The sequence below is a fragment of the Rattus norvegicus genome, chromosome 15, assembly GCF_036323735.1.
Source record: "Rattus norvegicus strain BN/NHsdMcwi chromosome 15, GRCr8, whole genome shotgun sequence".
NCBI classification, from domain to species: Eukaryota; Metazoa; Chordata; class Mammalia; order Rodentia; family Muridae; genus Rattus; species Rattus norvegicus.
This window is the reverse complement of record NC_086033.1, coordinates 23142275-23148759: the sequence shown is the minus strand read 5'-3', so window position 1 is coordinate 23148759 and position 6485 is coordinate 23142275. Positions and strand designations below refer to the sequence as shown.

The 6485-nt window shown below is 48.2% G+C and overlaps 1 protein-coding gene across 2 annotated transcripts in view; it reads left to right on the top strand.

The window, feature by feature from the left end:
- The first annotated feature begins 4478 nt into the window (after positions 1-4478).
- Dlgap5 (DLG associated protein 5) overlaps positions 4479-6485 on the top strand; it is a 30604-nt gene continuing 28597 nt past the window's right edge. The window contains exon 1 of one of the 2 annotated variants that reach the window (XM_063274094.1): positions 4479-4631. The gene's annotated coding sequence lies outside the window, so the exon portion shown is untranslated. The remainder of the gene's footprint in view (positions 4632-6485) is intronic. The other variant, NM_001135802.1, reaches the window with a different exon arrangement.

Below are 6485 nucleotides of genomic sequence, written 5' to 3'. Positions count from 1 at the left end.
ATGGAGGTCTCTGCTCACAGACATGCACTAGCCTAGAATGTTAGGCTCACATGGCTGTTCCTTCGACAGAAGGAATGCGAAGCCTGTCTTCCGTCCAGAAGGCTGGAGTGGATGTCCTTTCTAGTCTGCTGACTGTTGAGCAGTATGCGTGGCTGAAGACTTTGCAGACGGGACCCTCCTCCCGACCCATTCTCAGAAGCTTGCTCCTCTCAGTCAATCCGTACCAGGTGTCCTTACGGACGGTGTCACGTGCACTTTATAGAGCACGCAGACGGAGTCACGCTCTGATCTGTATTCCGCTTACTTTGTCCCTCGAAGAGATGAGCTATGCTTTGCTGTGCACACGGGGTTGAGTTGGCCATCCCAGAACAGTTTCTACCAGATTGTGCTGTATTCAAAGATGCCTGAAAGGAACAACTCTTGACGTTTGAACCTACACCAGCTGCTGAGTAGTTTTGAGTTTTTGCCTCCTGAAGCTCCACCTACTTCTCTTCTGCCTATCCCAGGCTGTAGGCATCTTGATTAACCAATCAGGGATCACTTGGGGCGGGGGCAAAGTTTACACAACAAAAGCTGGCAGAGGTGGGGATTAGCTCATCTTGGGGCAACCAGATCTTGGAATACATTATTCAGCATTTAGTGCATAGCAGCACCAGACCAGCCCCAACACATTCTGGCCGACTGGTTCAACCTAGCTGTTCTTGCTCAAACTCCTCTCAGAGCTGACTGATTCAAACTGGCTTCTCTCTTGCCTCAGACAGTGCTAAGTCTCCTCTGCTGCTCTCTGTGACCCCTTCGTTCCTTCAAAACCAGTCTACCTGGGTGACTCGTACAAGTCTGCTGCCAGCACAATGTCTATCTCTGGAACAAAGCTTCTTTGTGCTCCCAGAAAATACTCTCCAGATTTCACCTTAGTGATGCTGGGTCTCCTTTTAACTCCAGCTAACCAGCATCAATTGTTCTGAAAGACCCCCAGAGCGCAGAGACCCCTCACTCAAGTTCCAGTAATCCCTTCTATTCTTGAATCTAAAGCCAGAGCCACATGGCCAAATCTGCCAAGTTCTGCTGCTTGCTGGGCCTGGAAGACTGCCCCCTTGTTCTATTACATTTTACTCAGATATGCATGCCTCTGTCTCCTGGGATTGAAGGTATGTCTGTATTCCAATTGGATGACACAGACCTACAAGATCTTTGTGTTAGGGTTTAAATCTCGGCCCGTGCCGGGACAGAACACACCAAGCCAACATGGTTCCACATGGAGAGGTTTAATGAGAGAAGAAGAGTAGAGGAGAGGAAAAGAGGCTGGCCATGGGCATGTGGAGGGAAGCGGAGGTAGGTAGAGAGAAGGGACAGGGAAGGGGGAACAGGGGGAACAGCAGGGAAGAACAAGAGCAAGCAAGGGGGAGAGGAGGGAGCGAGCAGCCCCTTATGTAGTCAGGCACAGCTGGCTGTTGCTAGGCAACTGTGGGGCGGAGCATACCTGGCTGTTTCCAGGTTGCTGTGGGAGTGGAGCTTAGACAGAATACTAACACTTTACGTGTAATCCTTTGCCAGATCAGCCATGTTGCTGGATTAAAGTTTCTCTATACAAATATGCTCATTTTAGTCATGCAAACATTCCCTATAATCCCATGCTAATATAAAAGCTAAACGGACATCTCATGGAGTGGAGAACTTGGGCAGGACATGCTGCAGGCTTCCACTGGGGAATCTTCTCTGGAAAGGATGCTTTGGAAGCTTCCTGGCTCTACCCGTGTCGGCCATGAAGTCTTTCCAGGCTGAGAGGAAGGCACTAATTGGGGACCAGAAGATCAATGAGAGTATAGGCCAGCATTGACAGGAGGGCAAATGTGAGCCCAGGGACCATGCCAGGAGTGGAAGTCCAGAGGTCACTGACACCAGAGCCACACATGAGCTAATCTCAAGTCCTTTCACCCATGGTTATCAATGAAGATGCTAGAGAGGCCACACCTGGGGAGTGCTGGAGCAAGATCCTAGGGACCATCTCCAAAGTTCCAGTTTCCATATCATTTCGTTGAGCAGTAGCTTTGTGCTTTCAGGGTTCATAGATCAATGGTGGTTTACTAACTTACATATCGAGGCCTGCCTTGGCCTTGGCTCCTACCTGAGCTGCCATGTGGCTGGTGATAAATTATTTCTCTGTCAGTGAAATGAGCCAATTTAAGCCAGATTCGCTTATATTAAATGCAGGGTTATTGGAAAGCTGCTCTCAGGCAAGTTCACTGGCCCCAAGGACCGAGGCCAGGAGAGAAAGGAGTTGGGGCTGAGAAGAGTGTACACATGCAGAGGGAGAAGAGAAGGAGAAGAAAAGAGTGAAGGGAAAGGGAGTCTAAAATGTCTGGATTATGTAGGGAACAGCCTCCGGGAGAAGGGAAGCTGAGCCCCTGGGCTGGAAAGTTCAGGGTTGTAGGCAGGGTAGGACTGGTTGGGACTGAAAGAGGCTGGGAGAACCAGGAGGCCAAGTCTGCTTTGATATGTAAAATATGCCCCTTGTCCAGGGGTTTCGGAACCAAACAACTGGGTCTATTGACACGTGGAGCTTGGTTCTGAGAGGCAAGCTCTCATATTCCAAGTCACACAAAATGGATTTTAGGTTACACAGGGCGTTTTCACGTATGCTCCCAACAGTTTTGTTTTGATTAAGATAGCATCTCACTGCCCCGGAACTCAGTCTACCAGGCTGGCCTGGAACCCCTGGCCTCCATAAAGCGGGGATTACAATCATACTTAGTATGGTCTTAGCACTTTCCTTTTTTAAAGAACTTGTTTATTGGGGTTGGGGATTTAGCTCAGTGGTAGAGCGTTTGCCTAGCAAGCGCAAGGCCCTGGGTTCAGTCCTCAGCTCCGAAAAAAAAAAAAAAAAGAAAGAAAGAAAACTTGTTTATTAAGTGTTTTAAGATTTATTTTGCTTTCTGCCTATAAGTGTTTTGCCTGCTTAAGTGTATGCGCCACATGTGTGCCCACAGAGGTCAGAAGGAGGTGATGGATCTTTTAGAAATGGAGTTACAGAGAGTTGTAAGCCACCACGTGGGCAATGGGAACTGACCCTGGGTTCTCTGCCAGGGCAAGAAAGCTCTCAACTGCCAAGCCCCCAAGTCTCAGCGTTTTTAAACAACTGTGAAGCCAAACCAGGAACCACATCCTCGCACACTGTTACTAAGTCTCCATCCTTAAGTCCCTTACACCTTACAAGTACAGGTCTGTTTCCTGCACATCATGTTTTTCAACTTTTGCTGAACTCCCGACCCCATGATGTGCGCCCACCCCTCTGCCTGGCTAAATTCCTGAACACCTGTGGTGACTCCGCCTCTTCAGGTTGTGTTCCTGCGTTTATCTACCCTACTGGCAGCCTTGAACCCCAGTCGCCCACTCTCCTGTCCAGGTGCTACAGGTGCTAACAGCCAATTATCTCCACAGCTGTTTTCCAGCAACCCTAACCCTTTCCCATAAAAGGCACCTCAAACGCCAGTGAGGGGCTGCTCTCTGGAATCTGGACTTGGGTAGGTGCACCTGGCTGGCCAGTTCTAGATACAGCTTGCTTCAATCAGTTAGTCGTGAAATCCGTGCTTTCCCCCCCTCTGATCTAACATAACCATAAATATTATGTCAGTGATCTATTTTCATCTTTCTCTTTGCATGTCCTAGAGGTCTCGTCGCTGCTAGAGTTGCAGGCACATGGTACTCTGTCCCAAGAGGTTGGCAGGGAAAAGCAAAAGCCAAACTTAAAAATGTTTTCCTAATTTATCTTCCCAGCGTCTACCTGATACCCATTAATCTACAAACACAAGCTCAGCATAGCTGTACTGACCCAGGCTTTTTTATTTTCTTGGTATCTCATGGGATAAGTGCCTTGGTCTATGGGTGCGTTGTTGTTTCTCCATTGATTTTTTTTTTTTTCCCCCGGAGCTGAGGACCCAGGGCCTTGCAGCTTGCTAGGCAAGCACTCTACCACTGAGCTAAATCCCCAACCCCTCTCGATTGATTTCTAACGCAGCTGTTAATTTTGCTGTCAGAGGGAAGCAGAAAAGGAATAAATTATCTCATTTAACCTTACTTAAAACCTTTTTTTTTTCTTTTTTTGAGCATGCTTGCTCACGCCTTTAATCCCAGCACTCTGAGACAGGCAGGAGGATCTATGTGAGTTCGAGGCCAGCCTGGTTTACATAGTGAGTTCCCAGACAGGCAGAACGATATAGTGAGACCGTGTCTAAAAAAAAAATAATAATAAAATAAAAAAAAAAAAGTTTAAGAGGAAAGAAGAAAAAACGGCCAGGAGGCCGGGAAAGAGGAGTTCTCTGTCCCTCAGGCCCGCCCCACCGCGCTTGGTGCCTCGCCTCCCCGCCCAGCCGGTTTACCGCCTCACTCCTCGGCCTCCCCCTCCCAACCCTTTGCCTTCCAAACAATTTAAATGTCGCACGGAACCAACCTATCGCAAGCTTCGTTCGAGGGGAAGGGGCGGGAGCTTCCGGAAGTGTTGGCTGAGGTCCCTCCAATCAGCGGCTGGCAGCGGGAAGTTTCAGTTCGGCGGAGGGTCGGTTCGGGGGTTCCTTCTGCGGATCTGTGGAGTTTTCTGTGTAGCCGCATTGTTGTGGATCCAGAAACTGCTTCAGGTAAGTGGGATCAAGAGTTCAAGGTCCTCCGTGGCTACCTGCCAGCTCGAGAGTGGCCTGGGTTACATGAGACTCTGTCTCCAAAAAATTTAAAGATGGCTTAGAAGAGATGGCTCAACAGTTAGGAGCACTTGTTTTTGCACAGTTAGCTTTCCCAGCATCCCACATTAGGCAGCTCACAAACTCCTTGTAGCTCTAGCGTCAAGAGGTGTGACACCTTCCTCTGGACGCCAGTATGCATTTACCCACACACAGAGATAAACATAAACACACATAAACGACAAAAAAAGCCTTTGGGAAAAGAATTGGCATGAAAAACGTAGTAGATTTAATAAAGTATTAGAGACGAGAATCTACCCGACCTGGATGCTAGAACCTCTCAAAAGAGCCCAGAAGTGGCAGTGGATTCTGCTTTTCCTGGCTGTCATTTCTCTTTAACTTCCTGAGAGTATTAAACTGATAATCTTAGAGAAAGGCAAAAGCTTGAAGTGTTTTAAAATACCGGGGAGTAAGGTGAGAGCGCAGACAGGGAACTGACGTGAGAGGTACATTTGACCATCACCATGACACAAGTTAAGAGTCATCAGAGCCTCAGTTGAGGAAATACCTCCATGAGGTCCAGCTGTAAGGGATCGTCTCAAATAGTGGTTAATGAGGGAGGGCCCAGTACATTGTGGATGGGAGCCATCCCTGGGCTGGAGGTCCAGTACCAAGCGCTCTTCTATGGCCTCTGCATCAGCTCCTTCCTCCAAGTTCCGGCCCTGCTTGAGTCCTGACTTCCTCTGATGATGGACAGCAACATACAAGTGTGAGCTGAGTAAACCCTTTCCTCCCCAACTTGCTTTTTGCTCCTGGTGTTTCCTTGCAACAATCGACACCCTATCTAAGACAACCGTATTACCAAGTTCTTCTTAAACTCTTTTTCTGGTAGTTGTGTTTGTCGTTGTTTTGTTTTGGTGGGGAGAGGATTAAAACGAGGTTTTAACGGAGCTCTCGCCATCCTCCTCTGGAGCTGAGACTGACTGGGAGCACGCCCTCTTGTTTTGGTTTTCCCGTTATGGTCTCCCTGTGTTTAATTTAACAGGCTAGCTTTAGCCAAGGGCTAGAATCACAGACGTGTTTTCCTCACAGTGGGGTGATGCTGGAATGAAGGATATAGGTGGGTTTCTTACTGCGTAGACCAATCTGGCTTTGACTCCATTGAGCTTTCTGTGTCAGCTTCCCAGCTGCGCGCTCGCGCGCGCGCTCTCTCTCTCTCTCTCTCTCTCTCTCTCTCTCTCTCTCTCTCTCATGTGTGTGTGGGGGGGAGGGGGGCCAAGGGCAGACATTCATTCTCCTTATCCCTCTCTTCATCTTCCATATTTTCTTGAGACAGAGGTTTTCACTAAAGCTGGAGCTCCTTGGTTGAGTTAGGCTTGCTGGCAGAACCACCCCAGGGAATTTCCTGTGTCTGCCTGGCATTACTGCAGTGCTGTGGCCAGCCCTTACATGAGTATTAGAGCAGGTACTTAATGACTGAGCCAGCTCCCCAGACCATTGTGGCTTTTGAAGTTGAAATGCCAAGGTTCTTTTATACCACCAGGGGGAGCTAAGGGTTTGTTCTGCAATGTAGCTGTTTTCACTTACATGTGCCTCTTGTGTATATTGTATAGTTTTTCTCTGCTTCATTTTAATCTGTTGAGCAGCTCCCTACTCATGACCCGCCAAATAGGCCACGGTATCTCATCTGTGATAACTTTTCTTCTTTCATATGTACTCATATTAGTTCCGGTGTCCATTGTAATGGTTTCATTTCAAGGAAACGCAGAAGTGGGATAGGAGACGGACTGGTCTTGATTTTATTAGTTTACTTAT